The 22,188-nt window shown below is 46.7% G+C and overlaps 1 protein-coding gene and 1 long non-coding RNA gene across 5 annotated transcripts in view; one reads left to right on the forward strand and one right to left on the reverse strand.

Moving 5' to 3' along the window:
- The window catches only part of GPR155 (G protein-coupled receptor 155), a 54,326-nt gene extending 43,037 nt beyond the window's left edge, over positions 1 to 11,289 (reverse strand). The window contains exon 1 of one of the 3 annotated variants that reach the window (XM_014570181.3): positions 11,049 to 11,289. The gene's annotated coding sequence lies outside the window, so the exon portion shown is untranslated. Of the gene's footprint in view, positions 1 to 732; positions 919 to 11,048 lie in introns of those variants that run through there. The other 2 variants (XM_006116492.4, XM_075933658.1) reach the window with 2 other exon arrangements.
- On the forward strand, positions 11,186 to 18,669 carry LOC112544705 (uncharacterized). 2 transcript variants are annotated; one of them, XR_012905225.1, is made up of 4 exons: positions 11,186 to 11,324; positions 14,674 to 14,863; positions 17,448 to 17,513; positions 17,988 to 18,669. It is a non-coding gene; the product is annotated as an uncharacterized LOC112544705 (long non-coding RNA). The 2 variants fall into 2 exon arrangements; XR_012905224.1 differs by lacking the exons at positions 17,448 to 17,513; positions 17,988 to 18,669 and having other exon boundaries at positions 14,674 to 15,083.
- Positions 18,670 to 22,188: the final 3,519 nt, after the last annotated feature.

Genomic DNA, 22,188 nt, shown 5'->3' on the forward strand with positions numbered 1-22,188 from the left:
ACTGCAGGACTGTGAATTTTGGCTAAGGGCAAATAAAAGAACATAACATTTTTCCCTCCTAAAATTTTTCCCACAACTGACACTAGAATAGACACAACACAGGCATTCTTTACCATAGGCAGACAACACTGTAGTAAAGATATCAAATTGCTGCTCTATACTCTGACTTACAAGCAGTTAAGCACTGATGCTAGAACAAGAGTGGAGATTTTAAGAAAAATGCTAATGTACACAAGGCCACAGAGATTCTGTTTTTTCTATGCCAGTTTCACACAAGTATGTGCCGGTGAACGTTAACGACTGATGAATTGCACATCTTGATAAAGCTGAATATTCTTTACATAAGCCACCCCAAAATGTAATCAGAGAAACTTCTTTAAATGTTTGTATTAATTGGCCATCTGAAGTGATTTTGATTAGGTTTCCATAATCTTGCATAGAAAAACGGACTGGCTTTCATGTTATACTTAATGGATCTCAAATCCAGTTACTGTTGTCATTTATGATTGGAAAATACTTCATGATGTTTATGTATAAATCACAAAGATGATCTACAATGTCCTGGCCAGGAAGAAGAGTACAAGAGAAAGCTTGGGGCAGAGTTGTCTGGCCAGGAGGGAGAGTAAAAGAGGGGACTGGGGGCAGGGCGTCAGAGCAAACTGGGAATGCAGGGTCTTGGCGGAGCGAGGGGGATATGGGTGTGGGATCTAGGCATGAGGGGGGACCGCTTACCTGGCTTGGCACCCTCTGCAGCAGGGAAAGCCTCCAGGCAGCACACACTTGTTCCTGGGGGAGAAAGGGAGCTCAGCTCCGCCCTGGCCCTCGGCCCATGCAGCAGGGAACCCAGTGCAGCTGCAGCACCAGATCATGCTTCCCGCTGACAGGGTGGGGCAGAAGTAGAAACCGCCACCTTCCCTGCCAGATCAAACGCTGCCACTTCTCCAGCAGGCTGGGGAGGAGCGCAGGGGAGAGAGAGCAGCAGCAGCACATGGGGGGCAGCAGAGCCGGAGCGCACCCCAGGTGGGGGGGCAGAAGAGCCAGAGCTGGGCTCCATGCAGGTGGCAGTTTTAAAACACCGCCATCTGAGAGCAGCTCCTCAGCTCTGCCCACTCCTTCCCCTCCCAGCAGCAGCTGTAAAAGTCGCCACCTGCACACGAGGAGGAGGCTGCAAGGCCCCGGCTCAGGGAAGTCCTGCGGGGTGAGGAGGGCCCGGGCCATGCCGTGTGTGGGGGTGGAGTGGCCAAAGCCACATGCCCCCAGAAGCCTGCCCCCACCGGCAAAGCCCCTCTGGGAGCTGCCTATGTGTTGTGCAGGGGGCGGGGGAGCAGATTTTTTTCACAGAACCCCAGGGTTCCACAGAGCAGCATTTGGGAAACACTGCTCTAAGCTATGCCCTTGTAAACGGGTCTTACAATCCCATAGCAAACATAGACCGGGGGGAGGAGAAACTCTTCAGCTTGTACACACTCCCACACAACTGCCAGAGCTACCAATTATGGAGACAGACACCCACAGCTGCAACCAATAGAGGGAAAAAAGGCCTGAGCAAGAACAGACAAATTAAGGGGGAGTCAGAAAGGCCTGGGACAGCAAAGGGCAGACACCAGGCTGCTTCAAGGCCTGTGAGCCCTAGAACTAAAAAATTGCTAGTATTAATTAGAGGTGAGGATTCAAAAACTCACCGGATGGAAGACAAGCTAAGGAGAATCATCCAGAAGCTGGGGCCCCTCAAAAGTTCACAGGAAGAGATGGACACAGATTTCTATGCACCAACTTTTGAATTCCTCATTCCTGGTGTTTTCACCTTTTGGCTGCGTCTAGATTGGCATGATTTTCCGGAAATGCTTTTACTGGAAAAGTTTTCCATTAAAAGCATTTTCGGAACAGAGCATCTAGAGTGGCATGGACGCTTTTCCGCAAAAGCACTTTTTGCAGAAAAGCATCCGTGCCAATCTAGATGCGCTTTTCCGCAAAAAAGCCCTGATCGCCATTTTCGCGATCGGGGCTTTTTTGCGGAAAACAAATCTGAGCTGTCTACACTGGCCCTTTTGCGCAAAAGCTTTGTGCAAAAGGGACTTTTGCCTGAATGGGAGCAGAATAGTATTTCCGCAAGAAGCACTGATTTCTTAAAGTAGGAAGTCAAGTGCTTTTGCGGAAATTCAAGTGGCCAGTGTAGACAGCTGGCAAGTTTTTCCAGAAAAGCAGCTGATTTTCTGGAAAAACTGGCCAGTCTAGACACAGCCTTTAAGTATTTGACTCATAGACTTTATGGTCAGAAGGGACCATTATGATCATCTAGTCTGACCCCCTGCACAGTGCAGGCCACAGAATCTCAACCACCCCTCTTAGAATAATCCTCTCACCTATATCAAAGATATTGAAGCATTCAAATACTTTGAAGGACCCAACATTTGAATTGATGCTCTCTCTCCTCCTCAATTTAATTTATGCTTAGTCCAGCATTACATGTTTATCTCTTAAACTTTCTTAAAGACAGCAGATTATTTTTCTTGTTGACTCAAAGCTTTCAATAGCCTTCTGATAAGGCATCCAGACTGAACACAATATCTCAGACGTGGTTGCATGAGAGCCACATAGAAATTATTTCCTCCCTGATCCACAACGCAGCCAGTTCCAGCCAAAAGTTATAGTGGCTTTTTCACTCCCATGTAACATTGCAAATTCAGCTTTAATTTACTGCTCTCATTCACCTCTAAAGCTCTTCCAGCATCCCTGCGTCCCAGGTTTTCCCTTGCAATAAATATTTGTATGTGTATTTACACTAATTTATTGGTGGATAACACTTTTCCAAGATAGATTTTAGTCCCTTTTAAACAGTTTAGAATGCAGCACAGGATCAGTACAATGATTAATTTTCAGCCTTTCCCTCTACACTCAAGAAGTTCCAAGCAGGATACTATTGCATAATTACCATTCTGTTTGAGAAGGATGTATATTTTGGCCTCTGCAGGTAACAAACCATAAATGAACATGAGGCATCTCGTAGCTCCCATTGGGTAGGAATGGCAAATCACCACAATGGGAGCTGCGAACAACTGTACCAGCAGACGCACAAGTAATAAAGCATCTAGTAGCCTGCCAGAGGCTAACCCTGGCAAATCATGTCTGGCCCATGGGCCACTTATTGCCCGCTAGGGATGGGAAAGCGTAACTGTGTACACCATTAGCCGATGAGCCTGGGCTCATCAGTTAACCTTCATGGTTACACACAGGCTCTCAGTATGTACTCATGAAGCCACAGCATAAAAGCTGGCTCCCAATGCACGCCAGCTCCTGGAGAGCCACCTGTTTCCTTCCGTGTAACTACTGAAGTTTTCAGTAGTTACATGTGTACTTGATTAAATGCATTTTAACATCCCTATTGCCCACCCCAGTCTAACACTCTTGTACTACCTCAAATGAAATAAGCTATCCCTGAGTTTTACGAATGTAAGTGAAGCTATACTTTCAGCTTGTGCTAGTACAATAGTCATTCACAAATCACATCCCTGACTGGCATAGCTACACCATCTAAAGTCTGTAGTAGAGACCTGCCTTCCCACTTTTTTCCCTTATTCCAGAGAAGCTAGTCATGGATTCATCTATTTTGGGGGGACTGTAAACCAATTACTGCTGGAGACAGTGCTGCCTAGACTGCCAGTTATGCTAAGGACAGCTGCTTGCTCCTCTGCCAGGAAAATACTGTGGCCGCTGAGTATGAGGAAGGATAGCTCAACAAAAGGTAGTCTGCTCTAATGGTGGATTAAAAAGCAAGATTGTAAGGACCTACTGCATTCTATAACCCCAGTTCCCTCACTGATTTAGTACCCTACCTGTAAAACAGAGACAATACTCACTTACCTCTTTCACAGGACTGAGGTAAGTTTTAGTGCTTTACAAATATTAATCACTACTGGAACACAAAGTAAACTCTCCAGTGGCAGCTCCCAGTTCCCTGCTTTGATTAAAGTACTGTTTCTTGAACACTCTTCTAAATACTGGCAACGATGTCTAGATCTCAGCACAAACAGCTGAACTCCATCGTTCCTGCATGAAGATCCCTTGCACTTTCCCCCACCCCACTTTTAATGGAAAATAAATTGTCTAGAGATGCCCCAAAAGCTCTTCTTATTGATTCACCCCAAAATTCTCAGATGAAATCTCTGCCAGAAATATATCGGATTTGTTGGTGAGATCCCAGGTGCTTACATTAGAGGAAGAACCTAAAGAATGGGTTTGTATGCTTTTAAAAATGGCTAGTGATAAAATCAACAGAAAGGGGAAGTTCAAGCACTAAGGTGACGCAATTACATTATACAGTGGTGAGAAGTGATTGGTTCAGACCTCTACTCCTGTACATTAAAGCAAAATCCTTTCAATCCAGTGTAAACCCCAAGGAGATTCCCTAGATTTCTGGGGCTCTGTCTGCTGGCAGCTCAGGGACAGGCACACTGAGTTTGCCTTGGCTCCCCCTCCCTACCAGGGACAGAGTCTGCCTGGCAAGCCATAGGGAGTAAGATGCTCCTCCCAGAGAGTTCAGGAAGGAGAGGCCTCTGGTGGAGGGGGCTGGAGCCAATGGCAGAAGGGGAAGGCTGGCTGTGTGGGTGCTAGTAAGCCCCAGGCTTGCATGCAGGGTTTCCCCCTGAGAACTAGCCTCTAGGGAACTAACCTCAGCTGGGTTTTATTTCTCCACTGTTGATTCCCAGTTTGTGGAGTTTGCTAGGAGGCTTCCCCAGCCAAGCTGAGTTGGCTCTCCAGCTCCCTGGGTGAGACCAGTCACCGCATGGTCAGCTCTGCTCTGTCTGCTGGTTTGAGGCTGCTGCCTGCTGTGTATGTGTCTGAATGCTGGGGTAGGAGGTTATAGTTTGAATTTTGGTGCAGCTGTGTGGCCTGCACCTTGAGCCTTGCACCCCTTTGTGGTGAGGGGAAATTCTGGGACCGAAGCAGCCTGATTCCTGCCCGAAGAGGATCCCTGCCAGAAGAGAGCAGCCCCTCTGCAGTGACTGAGTCATCTTGGAACCTGAGGCTCATTCATGGAGGCTGCGTCTAGACTGGCAAGTTTTTCCGCAAAAGCAGCTGCTAGCTGCGTACACTGGCCGCTTGAATTTGTGCAAGAACCCTGACGATCTCATGTAAGATTGTCACCGTTCTTGCGGAAATACAATGCTGCTTCCGTTCGGGCAAAAGCCCTCTTACGCAAATGCTTTTGCGCAAGAGGGCCAGTGTAGACAACGCGGTATTGTTTTGCGCAAAAAAGCCCCGATCGTGAAAATGGCGATCGGGGCTTTCTTGCGCAAAACCGCGTCTAGACTGGCACGGACGCTTTTCCGCAAAAAGTGCTTTTGCGGAAAAGCGTCTCTGCCAATCTAGACGCGCTTTTCCGCAAATGCTTTTAACGAAAAAACTTTTCCGTTAAAAGCATTGGAGGAAAATCATGCAAGTATAGACGTAGCCGGAGTGTGTGGGTGCACCATCTTTTAGTTAGTAAGTCAGGGAATTTATTTGGGGATTTTATTACCTGCTGCATATTAAACCTGTGGAGGGATTTACCACCTTCTCCCACTTGTGAGTCCTTTGGGCTGTACTGGACCTAGTCAGCCACACTGCTAAACCACTGCAGAGAAGAATTTTGTGGTCAAAAGTCATCAAGAGTCCCAACAAAGTACGCGTACCAACGGGATACTGACCTTCCAGTTGCTGGGCACTGGTGACCATAAAAATAGGTTTTATCCTGTTCTGTTATATTGGTCTCCGATTTAATATAATTTTGTTTATTATAGTGTATGGCTGTGTCTAGACTGGCAAGTTTTTCCGCAAAATCATGTGATTTTGCGGAAAAACTTGCCAGCTGTCTACACTGGCCGCTTGAATTTCCATAAAAGCACTGACGATCTCATGTAAGATTGTCAGAGCTTTTGCAGAAATACTATGCTGCTCCCGTTCGGGCAGAAGTCTTTTTCTGAAAAACTTTTGCACAAAAGGGCCAGTGTAGACAGCTCAGATTTGTTTTCCACAAAAAAGCCCCGATCGCGAAAATGGCCATCGGGGCTTTTTTGCAGAAAAGTGCGTCTAGATTGGCCACGGAGGCTTTTCCGCAAAAAGTGCTTTTGCGGAAAAGTGTCCTGCCAATCTAGACGCGCTTTTCCAAAAATGCTTTTAACGGAAAACTTTTCCGTTAAAAGCATTTCCGGAAAATCATGCCAGTGTAGACGTAGCCTATGTGTTTGTATTATTTTCTGAGATCCTCCAACTATCTGGTAAGTACGTGGGGATTCCCCTGGGTTAGAATTTTCCTCCCAAGCTGCCCTGGTGACCCTGCCAGGAAGGAGTAAGGGGGGGGGGGGGGGTGGAGGCACCACCAAATAAATCCAAAGGAAAAAATAAAGCCGTGACCGCCGCGGGCTGGGGCTGGTCTCCCCATGGAGCAGGAGACACGTTGCGGCGCTGCCGCCTCGGACCCCTCAGCAGCTACCATGCGTGGCAAGGCCCGGCCCCAGAGAGGAGGCGCCTGAGCTAAGCGCTCACCTTGCGGAGGAGGAGAGTGCAGCCAGGCACGAGTTTCAGCCACGGGAGGGGGGCGACTGGGGAGGGTAGGTATAGCCAGACAAACCCCCCCCCCTCCCCCATATCATCCATCTTATTTGCCTCTCTGAGGTTCCTGAAGCATACAGGGCAGAGAAAGAGCAATAAAATCAGCATAGTCTATGCTGGCTCATCTGATCCTGAGAAGCTGAAAACATAGATATGAGGAGAGAGCGATTGAGGCAATAAGCTGGCCTCGAGGCTGCGAGAAGTACCCGGCTGGCACCCATGTCGATACGAACACACAGTCCCTGAGAGAGGAATTTCCCACTGAGAAAAGAATGCCCAGTACTTCCAATTTAGTTCTCTCTCTTACAAGTGTAAATTAAGTTCACAACTCCCTTGTAAGAACTGGTCTCACAAAAGACAGACCAGCACTATTTGGCATCACAGATAAGAAAGAGAAATACGTTACCCCATGGGTATAAAGATAGATCCAGCAGCACACTAACTTTGAGTGTCAATCTACCATCTACCTGCTGGTCGGGTTAGGTGTTTGACCTCCCGAGGTTCTCTGGGGACGCCCACCTCGTATTTTCGTCTTTCCTAGGAATTGAGTGACCGGCCCTGGCCTGACACGCTGGAGTCAAGAGGCACAGAAGGGGGTAAAAATTGTACCTGGATGTGGTCCTCTGTCTTAAGTGTACACATAGAAAGATTAAGCCGTTACTTGGTACCATTATTTCTATTTTCTATCTTTATCTTCTTTGTAACCACTTTTAAGATCTATATTTTCTAGCAGTTAAGAAATAGAATAATAGCCATTGCAACCATATGATTTATAAGCTTCCTCAATAAACCTGTAACTGTTTAAGCTTTAACCTGACTCCTTCAGTTGCTGTAACAGGACCAGGCACAATTTAAAAGAACTTCAGCCGGTCATAAGGGACAGGTATAGGAAGAGCTTGGGCGTTTGGATCTGTGTCACTCCCAGGTGACAGGTCCGTTGGGGCACCTCTCAGGCTCCCCCAGGCTGCCCGCTGCGAAGGAATCATGGATTCTAGCAGCTAAAATCTAAGGTTTAATAAGCTCTTCCTATAAAGGGGCGTCTGTTGGCTACCCTATGCGACGGGACCCCGGTCCTAGCAGTAAAGACATGGACGTTAAATCTTTTCTTGGAAACACACACACACACACACACACACACACACACACACACACACACCCGTCGGCTGACAGTAGGAGACGGGGGGGGGGGAAGCCGCCCTCAAGATAACGTCGCCCAATGGGCTCATGCCCCTGGCCAGCAGCAGCCGCTTGACCCCGCCCTCCCATTCTCAGAGAGCTGCTCCTGGGCATGGCGGGCCACAGTGGGAGGGTGTTGGCAGCTCCCCCCACTCGTCTGTCACAGCCTTAACCCCCCACCTCCCTGGGTATGTGGGTCTGCCTGTGCCTGCTGGAGGGAGGATTTACAGATTCCCCTGTTCTCTCCTTTGAAGTGGCTGCAGAGCTGTCCCCTCATCTCCTTACTAATGGGGGAGGGGGATCTACAGATATGCCTCCTAAGTTTCCTCAGTCTGGAAATACATAGGTTTCTCATGCATCCCTGTCCCTACTTCTCTGAGGGACAGAAAGGTAAGTCACACAGGTAAGCCCTTCATGTCCTGACACCGGGAGAAAGGGGACTGTGGATCTGATGCCAAGTCTTGTCCGATAGGGACCATGACACCCCGTCCAAAACTGTATCTCCAGGAAAAGGAAAGGTGCTCACAGGGAATGAGAAGGAAGACTGAGAGATGAATAAGCCTGTCACTTTTTCATTGTTAGTAGAAAAAGCTGCTCACAGTCTCATTCCTTGGGAGGAGAGAAGGGGTTATAGTTTCTGGGCTCCTGTTCTCTTTATGCTGAGAGAGGTTCATTCTCCACAGCACTTAGAATATCTTCTTGGGAGCCTGAAGGAGTAAGGAATGGGCCACTCCCAGAAAAACTTGCTGTATCACTGCATTCATATTGTCACAGTTGCACATGCCCAGGAGAAGCATTTCACACTATGAATCAGATCTCAGGTCAAGTCTACAGTGGCAGAGAAACATCAATGCAAGATACACAACTCCAGCTATGTGAGTTTCAGAGCTAGTACGGATGTCAACGTGTAGACAACTACATGATTAACCCAATAAACCTAGGCTGATACAGAGGCAGTAGCACAGAGGGTGAGGAGGTCAGGCAGGAACCAATACAAGCATGTGGACTTCCAGCAGAGGCAGTGGGGGGCAGGGAAGGGTCGCTTGCTCTCCTCCACCCTGTGCTGCTGCCTGCTGGACACCCTGGCCTACCTTGTTTGGTCCAGCCCTACCAATTAACCAGTTAAACCTTCATATCCTGTAGTGGGGCACTACAGGCAGTCCCTGGGTTACGTACAAGATAGGGACTATAGGTTTGTTCTTAAGTAGAATCTGTATGTAAGTCAGAACTGGTGTCCAGATTCAGCCGCTGCTGAAACGGATTAGTTTCAACAGTGGCTGAATCTGGACGCCAGTTCTGACTTACATACAGATTCAACTTAAGAACCCCAGGCATCCCCAAGTCAGCTGCTGCTGAAACTGATCAGCGGCTGATTCCAGGAAGCCCCAGGCAGGGGCTTCCTGTAGTCAGCCACTGGTCAGTTTCAGCAGCGGCTGACTTGGGGACGCCTGGGGCAGAGCAGCTGGGGTGCTGCTGGGTTGGTCCAGTAGCGCCGCCGCTGGACCAACCCAGCAGCACCCAAGCTGCTCTGCCCCAGGTGTCCTGATTCAGCCACTGCTGGTCAGTTTCAGCAGCGGCTGAATCAGGACGCCTGGGGCAGAGCAGCTGGGGTGCTGCCGGGTTGGTCCCGTAGCGCCCAGAGTGGCCCAGAGGAACTCTGCCCAAATACATGATACTAGAGAGGAACAAAAATAGGCCCCACAGTCGCATGGAACCCCCTCGCCTAACATCCTCTCCCTGGTGTTATAGATGGCCATTTTAGCTAAGGCCAAGAGGAGGTTGATGAGGAGGTCCCGCGACTTTGTGGGGCCACGGATAGGGTGCGCGTAAATGGAAAGATGTGGGGAAAAGTGCAGCTATAACCTCAATAAGTTCTGGAGGAGCCGGAATAGGGTCTGCAACCTGGTGCATTCGAGGTAGACGTGTGCCAGGTTCTCTCACACGCCGCAAAAGGGGCAGGTATCCGGGATGGGGGTGAACCGCGCCAGGTACTTGCCCATGCTCACGGCTCCGTGAAGGAGCCGCCAACTGATGTCCCTGATGGGCCACGGGATTAAGGTGGAGTATACAGGTGGAGAGGTTCCCCACCCTCTCCCTTTAAATAAATAATACATTTGTAAAATGAGACCCGATCAACCACTTTTATTAAACACTTTTAAACCTACAGTGTAAATCAAAGTCTTATTACTTCATATTTATTTTCTGAGTGCCTACTATGCACCTTCTGTGTATGAATAACCACATTTACCATTGGGAAAGGTCGGTGTCTGAGAAATACAAAACTAATTACACTGTGCTGCATGACAAAAGACAACTCCAGAAAAAAGCTGAATCCTAGAACAGTAGAACTGGAAAGGACCTCGAAAGGTCATCGAGTCCAGTCCCTTGCCCTCATGGCAGAACCCGGTACCACCTAGTCCAGCTTTACTAGATGTCTATCTAACATGCTCTTAAATATCACCAGAGATGGAGATTCCACAGCCTCCCTAGGCAACTTATTCCAGTGTTTGACTACCCTGACAGTTAGGAACTTTTTCCTAATGTCCAACCTAAACCTCTCTTGCTGCAGGTCAAGCCCATTGCTTCTTTTCCTATCCTCAGAGGCCAAGAACAATTTTTCTCCCTTCTCCTTGTGACACCCTTTCAGATACCTGAAAACCACTATCACGAAAAGGAAGTCTAGAAGGCTTTCATTGTTTAGTCTGACGGTGTGTTTAAACTAAATCAACGTGACTGTAGTTGAGCAAAGATCCTTCACTGTGTCTAGCTTGACGTGCATGAAAATAACTGATGCAAAAACCAAACAAGTCACTGCTAAGCCTGATGAAACACGGACTCACCACCCCCACGATCAGCCAGTAGCAAGCTCCACCAGCGCTGTGCAGAATCACACTGCAAACACTCTAGAAGCAACACCGGCGTTGTGGAGCGAGACGAGGTTTACTAATAGGAACTGTAGCTGAACAGGCTTTAGCGAATGAGAACAGCGACAACTGCCCACCCGCGCTTCCCAATGACACACCCGGCCCGACACACTCCCGCAAAGCGCCAAGCGCAGCTACCGCGCTTCTTAGGTGCGGCAGGAGCTCGGCAGCTAAAAGCAGGTGACGACTCCGCGGCCCGGGGGGCAGACCGAGCGCCCCAGCCATCGCTGCGCGCCAGCCGCGAGACACGCGCGCAACGCCGGTGTCCAGCGCAGCCTTACGTAAGGCCCCTGCAGAAGGCGCCGGCTGGCAACCCCCTGCCCGCGCGCCAGGCTCCGCCCGGGCCCGTTAACGTACAGATTTCTGGCGGCGGTCACAGCGGCACCAAGGCGGGAGCGCCCATGCCGGGCCCCCTCACAGCCCCGGGCTTCCTCTGCTCTCCGGGGTACCCTTCGCTGCCTCCGCCTGGCGCAGGATGTGACCGCTGGGGCTGGTCTCCCCATGGAGCAGGAGACACGTCGCGGCGCTGCCGCCTCGGACCCCTCGGCAGCTACCACGCGCGGCAAGGCCCGGCCCCAGAGAGGAGGCGCCCGCGCTAAGCGCCCGCCCTGCGGGGGAGGAGGGTGCAGCCAGGCACGTGCTTCAGCCGCAGGAGGGGGTGACTGGGGAGGGTAGGAGGCGGGGGGAGGCCGCCCTCAAGATGGCGTCGCCCAATGGGCTTATGCCCCTGGCCAGCGGCAGCCGCTTGACCCCGCCCTCCCGTTCTCGGGGAGCTGCTCCTGGGCGTGGGGGGCCAGCGTGGGAGGGCGCTGGCAGCTGCCCCCACTCGTTTGTCACAGACTCACCATTTACCCCCCCCCCCACACACACACACACCTCCCTGGGCATGTGGGTCTGCCTGTGCCTGCTGGAGGGAGGGTTTACAGATTCCCCTGTTCTCTCCTTTGAAGGGGCTGCAGAGCTGTCCCCTCATCTCCTTACTAATGGGGGAGGGGGACCTACTGATATGCCCCCTAAGTTTCCTCAGTCTGGAAATACATAGGTTTCTCATGCATCCCTGTCCCTACTCCTCTGTGGGACAGAAAGGTAAGTCACACAGGTGAGCCCTGCATGTCCTGACACCGGGAGAAAGGGGACTGTGGATCTGATGCCAAGTCTTGTCCCTGATAGGGACCATGACACCCCGTCCAAAATTGTATCTCCGGGAAGAGGAAAGGTGCTCACAGGAAATGAGAAGGAAGACTGAGAGATGAATAAGCCTGTCACTTTTTCATTGGTAGTAGAAACAGCTGCTCAGAGTCTTATTCCTTGGGAGGAGAGAAGGGGTTATAGTTTCTGGGCTCCTGTTCTCTTTATGCTGAGAGAGGTTCATTCTCCACAGCACTTAGAATATCTTCTTGGGAGCCTGAAGGAGTAAGGAATGGGCCACTCCCAGAAAAACTTGCTGTATCCTGCATTCATATTGTCACAGTTGCACATGCCCAGGAGAAGCATTTCACACTGTGAATCAGATCTCAGGTCAAGTCTACAGTAGCAGAGAAACATCAATGCAAGATACACAACTCCAGCTATGTGAGTTGCAGAGCTAGTACAGATGTCAACATGTAGACAACTACATGATTAACCCAATAAACCTAGGCTGATACAGAGGCAGTAGCACAGAGGGTGAGGAGGTCAGGCAGGAACCAATACAAGCATGTGGACTTCCAGCAGAGGCAGTGGGGGGCAGGGAAGGGTCGCTTGCTCTCCTCCACCCTGTGCTGCTGCTTGCTGGACACCCTGGCCTATCTTGTTTGGTCCAGCCCTATCAATTAACCCGTTAAACCAGGCATGTCCAAAGTCCGGCCCGCGGGCCAATTGCGGCCCGTGTTCCGGTTTAATACGGCCCCCCAGGTAATTTGGAAATATCTATCTTTTATGGCCCCCAACGAATCCATATGTATTGAGATGAATACATTGTAAAATCTCAGTTAATGTCAGTTGGTCTAAATCAGTTATAAATATATTTGGACACAACATATATACTTGGTGTTATGTTCCTGTTCATATTTTTTGAACTTAAAAGTTGACAGACAACCTTTATTACCAATAATATGTAATGTACTTTACAATGTTCCTGACATATATTTCAGCTTCCTGGATTTTTTTTTTCATCTGGCCTTCAGATATGAAAGGCAGAGTGATTTAACACCTGTTTAGATTTGTCATCTATGTGACGAAATGAAAAGTATGCCATTTGCAATAAACTTTGCATAAAATAGTTAATTTGCATTTAATTTTAATGGTTCAAAGAATGTCAGGCAAAATGGTCGGCCCTTACGCATGTTCACTTCATCAAATCTGGCCCTCTTTGAATAAAGTTTGGACACCCCTGGTGTAGGGGAAGCAGGAACTAGTGCTAGCAGGAGCCAGCTTAAAAGATGGCTCCCCCCCCCCCCAGCACTGTCTCTGCAGTGCTGCCTCCCTCCCCCGCTACCTTCCCCTATCTAATTGAGTAGTCAATAAAATTCTGTCAACTACTTGATTAGTAAATTAACCTCCTTTTAACATCCCTAGTCTTGTCCTCTGCACTCAAACTAGGATCAAGCATTATCATTTGCAAATATATTTTATATGTAGTCTTGATTATTTTGTAATGAAATACAAAGTTTTATACTTTTTTCATATAAAAAAGGATAATTTTCCTTCTTCATGGTGCAAAAATTATCCTCTCGTTTCTTGTGAGAACATAAACCTTTTAGGTTTATATATTTAATATCCTTTCTGTGATAATACATTATTTTTGTAGTTTTATGGGGCCTCTTACATTTGACTTAGCTTAGGGATTGTAATGGTGGTGGTGGGGAGAGGATATTCTTTCTTGAGTATGGTAGTCAGATGCTCATCCCTCAATCCAGGAAAGTGTTCCTCTCTTGAGTCTAACACTTCTATTTCGGGAGCAAAGCTTCTGACAGATTTTGCTGGGTCCTGCTCCCAAAAAGGGCAGAATGGTAGAGTCTTGGGGGGAAGGGTTAGGGTTGGGAGGGCGGGAGGGCTAGCCTTTCCTCAGTAGCCCTTTAGTGCTATGGCCCCAGAGCAATTGCTCTCTTTAGCTCTTCCTCTCCCCCAGTCATCAGGGCCTTCTGTCAACATTCCTGCTTCTAGGATAAGACAAGATAGGTATTCTAGGTCACTTAACACCACAAACAAAAACTGAAGAGTAATTTCTCAATTTGAAACTCTAGGGCTACGTCTAGACTGGCATGATTTTCCGCAAATGCTTTTAACGGAAAAGTTTTCCGTTAAAAGCTTTTTCAGAAAAGAGCGTCTAGATTGGCATGGACGCTTTTCCGCAAAAGCACTTTTTGCAGAAAAGCGTCCGTGTCAATCTACATGCACTTTTGCGCAAAAAAGCCCCGATCGCCATTTTAGCAATCGGGGCTTTTTTGCGCAAAACAATACAGTGCTGTCTATACTGGCTCTCTTGCGCAAATGATTTGCGCAACAGGGCTTTTGCCCGAACGAGAGCAGCATAGTATTTCCGCAAGAACACTGACAATCTAACATGAGATCGTCAGTGTTCTTGTGGAAATTCAAGTGGCCAGTGTAGACAGCTGGCAAGTTTTTCCGCAAAAGCAGCTGATTTTGCGGAAAAACTGGCCAGTCTAGACACAGCCTAGGGGAATTTAGGTAGAACATAAATACCAGTAGACAGGATACCAAAGTTAGGATCCTTACTCTTATATAAAGTTCTGTAAAAATCTTCCAGTAAGCACAAATTGTCTCAAAACAGCACTGACAGCAACATAATTCTCTGTTGCATCATGCTAGGTGACAGTTCAGTACTGACTGAGGACACTGCTTTTCTATCCTCCGTTGCTAGGAGCAGAGAATTGTATTGGCCTGTGTCACTGATGTTCCACACAAAGCATCTCCAATCATAGCAGGAGAGTGAAACAGTCTAGGCCAGACCACATCACTTACATTTTGTTCTTTTTTTTAGTGCTGTGTGCATGACCATCCTGGGGGAGAATATAAAAATAAAACAGAAAAGGGGAGAAACAGAACTGGAATGAAGATTTAAAAAAATGGACAGTCGGGACAGCAAAAAGTTGAAGCTAAGGAGAGAACAAGAAGCAGGGACGAGATGAGCTCAAACAGAAAAAATGGGAAGGGAATAACAAAAAATAAAAGTGTGTGTGTGCATGTATGCAACACTAGTTGTAACACTGTTTAAGAACCAAACAAACTCATGCTTGCATGCCCATTCTTTGTATATACTAGCAGGTGGAAGATGTTAGCAAACACATTAATAACCTATTGTAGATAATGCAGCTTGCCTTTAACACATTACATACGTGAGAAAAATAACCAAATGGTCCTCAGTACAATTAAATACTGTGCAGATAATTATCGCATCGCTGATGTCAATGTTTCAAAAAGCACTACAAGACAGAATATTGTTACCCTTATTTTTACTTTATTCAGAGTCTAGTGTGTTGCTTCCGATAGGTGAAGAAGTTGATTTGAAGTCAGCTGTTTCTCTGATGCAGTCCTCTTTATTTATAAAGTCCTGCTTCCCTAAACTCAGCAGGCAAACAGTTTCCTTGCTCACAGTTCAAGGCGCTTTTCCAATCAGAATTTAGCCCTAAATGTCTCTAGATTTTTCTCAGATTCCCAATGCTTATTCTGGCTGTCCTTACGCAAGAACAGCCATTCCTGCGCAAAAACTTGCAGAGCATCTACACTGCATGTGTGTTCTTGCACAAGTAAATTTACAGTAAGGAGTTGGAACAAAGGGCTTCTTGCACAAGAGTTACTCCTCTCCCCATGAGGAATAAGCCCTCTTGCACAAGAGCTCTGCGCAGGAAGGCAGTGTAAACAGGCAACAGGTTTCTTGCACAAGAAACTCCTATGGCTAAAAAGACCATCAGAGCTTTCTTGTGCAAGAGAGCATCCACACAGCCGTGGATGGTCCTGCACAAAAGCACATCTCTGCACAAAAGCACATACCAGTGTGGATGCGCTCTTGCGCAAGACCTTTTGTGCAAGTATTCTTGCGCAAAACAGTTCTTTCCCCAGAAGCCTCCATATAGATGTAGCCTATGTTTTTCCTGGCCCTACAGACACATGCACACAGCTCTACCAGTCAGTGCCAAAACCCATGTGTTTGCTATGTCAGGTTCTAGGGGAGTCCACACAAGAAACTTTTTATTACAAAAGGCAGAGAAAGCACATATGCGAGAAGTTGTTTTTCTAATAGATTTGGAAAAATAGGGAAGAACTAGTTGAGAATTTGAAGGTGGAAGGCACCTTCAGTGAACTTGCAATACAAGTTCATTGTTATGACTTGACATCAACTAAACGTGTAATTTCATCTAAATAAGATATCTTATTTAGATGAAATTTCAAGTTTAAGTTGATAAAGATAGTAGTGTTGATGTAATATACTTTGGTAAATCATTTGATTTGGTAACCATTTGAGTAAAAAACTAGAAAGATTCAAAATTAACATGGCACACATTCAGGGCTGGCCCGAGGGCATGTGCGGGCCGGCCACGGCTGCTGGCGCGTAGCCTGGGGCCCGCCCCTGGGGCACAAGGCGCATGCGCAGCCCGGCCCAGCCAGTGCAGCTGGCGCGCGCGCCGGGCTGTGCAGGGGCCTGTGGCCGTGGGGGGAAGGGCTCTGCTGGTCGGCACTGCGGAGCCGGCGCTGCAGGAGCCGGGCGCGCGGCGCCTGATGGCAGCTGTGGGGGATGCCGCGTGCCCCTTACAGCTGCCATCAGGTGTCCCCCAGCAGTTGGCGCCCTGGACAGCTACTTGGCTTGCCCATGCCTCCGTCCGGCCCTGCACACATTCAATGGTTTAAAACCAGTCTAAAGGATTTGTGTCAAAATGTAATCATCATTTAATGGGCCCGTTTCTAGTGCAGTGTTTTGCAGAGTGGGCTGTGGGCCTGCTTTGGGAAAGTCACTAATGGGCCCTCACTGCTTTGTTTACTTAAAGGGTCCATAGCTACTGAGCCTTGCAGCTCCCATTGGCTCTAGTTTGCCATTTCCAGCCAAGAGGAGCTGCAGGAAGTTCCATGACTATGGACCCTTTCGGTAAACAATGCATTGAGGGCCCAGTAGTGGCTTTCCCAAAGCAGGCCTGCGTCCCACTTTAAGAAACACTTTTCTAGTGGGTCACATATGGATCTATTCTTGATTCTACACTAGACAATTTCAAGAAGAAATTGTCCTGGAAAAAATAATAATGAAAAAAAACACTGAAAGGTTTTGGATGACAAAAACTAGATGAACGATAAATAATGAAGAGGACAGGTCACTGTTCACTGGTCATTGGAATTGCTGCTGATGCTAATATAGGGTACTGCCAGACCCTAATTTAGCCATACATTCCTTGATTAAATCCATTTAGACCACGTAATGTTATGTAATTACTCTAAACATGTTTAAAGCCTAAATAATAATCAGTTACTACAACCAAACACCACCACATATTTCTAAGTAGTTATTTAATACTTACAGAGTATGAGACACAGGGATGTTCAAACCTATGCTGACTGGCTCCAGTTTGGTCAGCCAGGTATTAGTGATGAGCCTTCTAAGAGCTCACCCTTTTCTGCTTTTTTTAACAAAGTTATGTCATGCCAATTGCTAATTTTCCTAGTTTAAGGCTAGACTCTGTTCTTAGGCCTGAGGTAGGCAAGATTTCTGACCGAACTTCCTCTTTTCCAAATCTTTTTATTAATTAATTATTATTATTATTATTATAGTTCTTCCCAATTGCTGACCAACAGTTCGTCTGCTGAAGTTTATATAAAAACAAGTACTGCTTCAAGGTAATATTGCTATGCTCAAGTTATTACTTTGTCAACATGTACAACCCTTCTTTCTTGTTCAAACTAGTTAGAACCATCTATGATAATTAGAGGCTCCTCTTATCAGCTACATTTTTACAACTTCTTTCCAATTACATTTTTTTCTAACTTTTAAGCTCAGTATTTCCAAGGCTTTCTCTTGGCTGCTAAACCCCCTTTATTTAGCAATCTAATTCCATAGTTTCTGAGCATGGGTATTTTCACTAACTTGGTATTTCACTATTTTGTCAGCAAGTTCTATCATGCCTGACAAACTCATTACATTTATCACCTTGCTATCATGATATCAATCTATAAAGAATGTGTGAGTATCAAATGAAAGCTGGTGACATTGAGAAATGCCTTTATTATACAATGAGGAATTATTAATACTTACTGATATTATGTTTTAAGTCTGTAATCAAACTAAGGGAGGAATAATGGGTTGTCTTCCAGATGAGAGAGAGAATAGTTATCCTCATGCTTCTAATGGGAACTGAGCAAGCTGATGCCAGAGATAGTAGATAGTTCATTTGCTTTGGAAATAAACAGGAGGAACACATGAGGATGTGAAATTGGCCTGGGAAGATGCTGCAGTCTGAACCCCAGGGATTCATCCTGACTCTGATGTCAGAGACAAACTTTGGGGACTGTAAGGAGAAGCAAAAAGACATTTTGGTTAACCATCCTTAGAGACGAGGTCAGTGGTATTTGCATGGTGGATCTCCTTAACATATGGGTGTGTGGCTGTTTTAGGTAAAAATCTTACTTTAGTCACTTAGAAGCATGCTATCTTTTCTTTTATTTGTAACTATTTCTCTATTACTTTTGCTTAGTATCTTTTGAATATATTTTTTATTAATAAACTTACACTATAAGTTCATAAAACTGAAGTGTTAATATAAAGTATGACTTCTCAGATGAGCCAAGATGTTGCTGCATGTTTTGTCTCATTGGAGACAGCGAACTTGGTAATTTCTGTGGGTGGCTGTAGACAGGGGCTAGATGCTGCAGAAAATTGCTTCTGGAGAGTTCAGGAAGTAAATGCATCAAGGATTAACTTGCAAGGAAAAGTTAGGACTGTGGAGTCTTGAGGAATCTGTGGGGCTGACTAACAAATCTGAGTGAAAAAGAGTTTAGCACCAGCAATTCCCATTTATATGAGGCAGATGGGTAACGGGGTATGTCTACACTACCCCGCTAGTTCGAACTAGCGGGGTAATGTAGGCATACCGCACTTGCAAATGAAGCCCGGGATTTGAATTTCCCGGGCTTCATTTGCATAAGCGGGGAGCCGCCATTTTTAAAACCCCGCTGGTTCGAACCCCGTGCAGCGCGGCTACACGGGGCTCGAACTAGGTAGTTCGGACTAGGCTTCCTATTCTACGAGGTGTACCGGTAGTTCGGAATAGGAAGCCTAGTCCGAACTACCTAGTTCGAGCCCCATGTTGCCGCGCTGCACGGGGTTCGAACCAGCGGGGTTTTAAAAATGGCGGCTCCCCGCTTATGCAAATGAAGCCCGGGAAATTCAAATCCCGGGCTTCATTTGCAAGTGCGGTATGCCTACATTACCCCGCTAGTTCGAACTAGGAGAGTAGTGTAGACATACCCAGGGAGACTTACCATTCTGGACACACTGAAGAAGTATCACATGCTGATATAGAGCAATTTGGATTGCTTGGTAATTTGGGCAAAGCAAATATGCATGTTTTTATATTGTTAAAATTCAATGTATGTAGCGAAGAACAAAAGCGTGTTAGCCATACTTGCAGGATGGAGACCTCTTTCTTGGGAACAGTGACTGTAAAAGAGTTGTAGGGACCATAATGGATAATCAGTTAAACGTCAGTTCCCGGTACAATGCTACAGTCAAAAGGGCTACTCTGATCCTTGGATGCATATAAACAAGGGAAACTCAGTAGGGATAGAGCCTTTATTGTGTATCTTTGTATTTGGTATTGGTGCAGCTGCTGCTGGAATTCTGTTATGGATGTTAAACTGGAGAGGGTTCATAGAAGAGCCACAAGAATGATTAATTGATTAGACAATATGACTCATGGGAACAGGCTGAAGGAGATTAATAATTCATCTTAACACACAGCCCCATGTAGACTGTAAGAACCTATATAAGGAACAAATAGTTGATGATGGGACTCTTTACTCTAGCAGAAAAAGGTATAACACTCTCCAGGCTACGTCTAGACTGGCATGATTTTCCGCAAATGCTTTTAACGGAAAAGTTTTTCGTTAAAAGCATTTGCGCAAAAGCCCGTCTAGATTGGCACGGACTCTTTTCAGCAAAAAGTGCTTTTGCGGAAAAGCATCCGTGCCAATCTAGATGCGCTTTTGCGCAAAAAAGCCCCGATCGCCATTTTAGCAATCGGGGCTTTTTTGCGCAAAACAATACAGTGCTGTCTATACTGGCCCTTTTGTGCAAAAGCTTTGTGCAAAAGGACTTTTGCCCAAACGGGAGCAGCATAGTATTTCCACAAGGAGCACTGATTTCAGACAGTAGGAAGTCAGTGTTCTTGCGGAAATTCAAGCGGCCAGTGTAGACAGCTGGCAAGTTTTTCCACAAAAGCAGCCGCTTTTGCAGAAAAACTTGCCAGTCTAGACACAGCCTCCAGGGTCTGGAAGTTGAATCTAGGTAAATTAAGACTGGAAATAAAATAAGATAAAGTGAGAGTAATTAGCCATTTGAACAGACTATCACATTTTTGGTGAATGCATTACTGACAATTTTAAAGTCAAGATTGGATGTTTGTCTAAAAAGATCTGTCTAAGATCTATATTGTGGGAGTTCTATAAGTTCTATAGCCTGTGTTATATAGGAGGTCAGCCTGAACCAGCGTGGGCAAATACCAGAACGCAGGCTGGATTTGGTCCACCAAGATTAGCCCCACTTCCTGTCACTCCCATTGGCCCGAAACAGTGATCCATGGTCAACAGGAACTGCGATTGCTAGTACCTGTGCAGGTGAAGGTAAATATAATGGTGGCAATCCCCAGGGGCTAATCGCTGCCATTTTATTGCCCACCCCTAGCCTAGATGATCACAATGGTCCCTTCAGGTCTTGGAATCTATGAACCCCCTCTTGTGAGCACTTCCTGTCAGCTGGGTGTGGTGCCCCTGATAGGTTGACAGCCTCACCAGGTGAGTCTTAAATGGCTCGGCCCTCCTGTGATAAGTTACACAGTCAAAAATGGATGAACTCCTTCTGCACACAGGCTATGTCTACATTGGCATGATCTTGCGCTAATACTCTTTAACGCAAGAGTTCCTGCGTTAAAGTATTTGCGCAAGAGAGTGTCTACACTGGCATGTGCCTTTGCGCAAGAGATGTGCTTTTGCACAAAAGCATCCATGCCATGTAGACGCTGTCTTGCACATTTTAGCCATTGGGCTTTCTTGTGCAAGAAATTCATGTTGCCTGTATACACTGGCCTCTTGCGCAAGAACAGTTGTGCAAGAGGGCTTATTCCTGAGCGGGAACTTCATAGTTCTTGCGCAAGAAGCACTGATTTCACACATTAGAACATCAATGTTCTTGTGCAAGAACTCCCTGCCAGTGTAGACAGGCAGCATGTTTTTGCGCAAGATCGCGCCAATGTAGACACAGCCTTAGTGTTGTAGGCTATGTCTAGACTGCAGGCTTCTTTTGGAAGAAGCTTTTCCAGAAGAGATCTTCTGAAAAAACTACTTCTGAAAGAGCGTCTACACAGCAAAAGCGCATTGAAAAAGCAATCTGCTTTTTCGCAAGATAGTGTCCACACTGAATGGACGCTATCTTGCATTTAAGCTGTGATTATTATGGATGGAGTGGCCACCAGGGCACATGTGCTTTTTCCTCTTTCTTCTTCTTTTGAAAGAACTCCCTCTTCCCCGTCCACACACGCCTTTTTCCGAAAGAGCTCTTTTGGAAAAAAGCCTCTTCCTTGTAGAAAGAGGTTTACCAATGTTGGAAAAACCCCTCTGTACTTTTGATTTTTTTTTTTTTTTTAAAGAATGCAATTGCAGTGTGGACGTAAGCGACTTTTTTTTAGGAAAAATGGCTGTTTTTCTGAGAAAACTCTGCAATGTAGACATACCCATAGAATCCATTCCTGACCTGTTGTCGAGAACTGCCCCCATGGTCTTACCAGTTGTCATTGCCCAAATTCTCCAGCCAGGCCACGTCCCAAGTTTAGTTCCTTTCTGAGGTTCAACAAATGATTGAACATCTCCAGAGTTTTCAGCCCCATCTCTGTGCTGTTTTAAATCTAGCTTTTTTCTTGGGCTTTTAAACTAGCCATGTTCCCTTTCCAACACTGGCTGGGGATGGGGCATATGTCTCAGGCCTGCTTAATTCTTCAGGTCCCGTTCTAGGGATCCTGGGCCAGCAGCCACATACTCCTTCCCTTAATAGTTACTGTTGCATTCCTAGTTGTTGCCACCACCTCATGTTTTAACTTATGGCCATAATCCTTGGGTTTTCTCTGTGGGTACGTCTACACTACGGTGTTATTTCAAAATATCTTATTTTGAAATAGTTACAGTAAAACTCCATTAGTCCGGCATCCAATGCTCCGGGACTCCTGATGGTTCGGCACCATCAGGAACCCAGAAGTGCTGGGGCAGCCGGACAGGCTTTCCCCATTCAGCTGCTGCTGAAACTGAC

The sequence above is a fragment of the Pelodiscus sinensis genome, chromosome 7 (assembly GCF_049634645.1).
Source record: "Pelodiscus sinensis isolate JC-2024 chromosome 7, ASM4963464v1, whole genome shotgun sequence".
Lineage (NCBI taxonomy): Eukaryota > Metazoa > Chordata > Testudines > Trionychidae > Pelodiscus > Pelodiscus sinensis.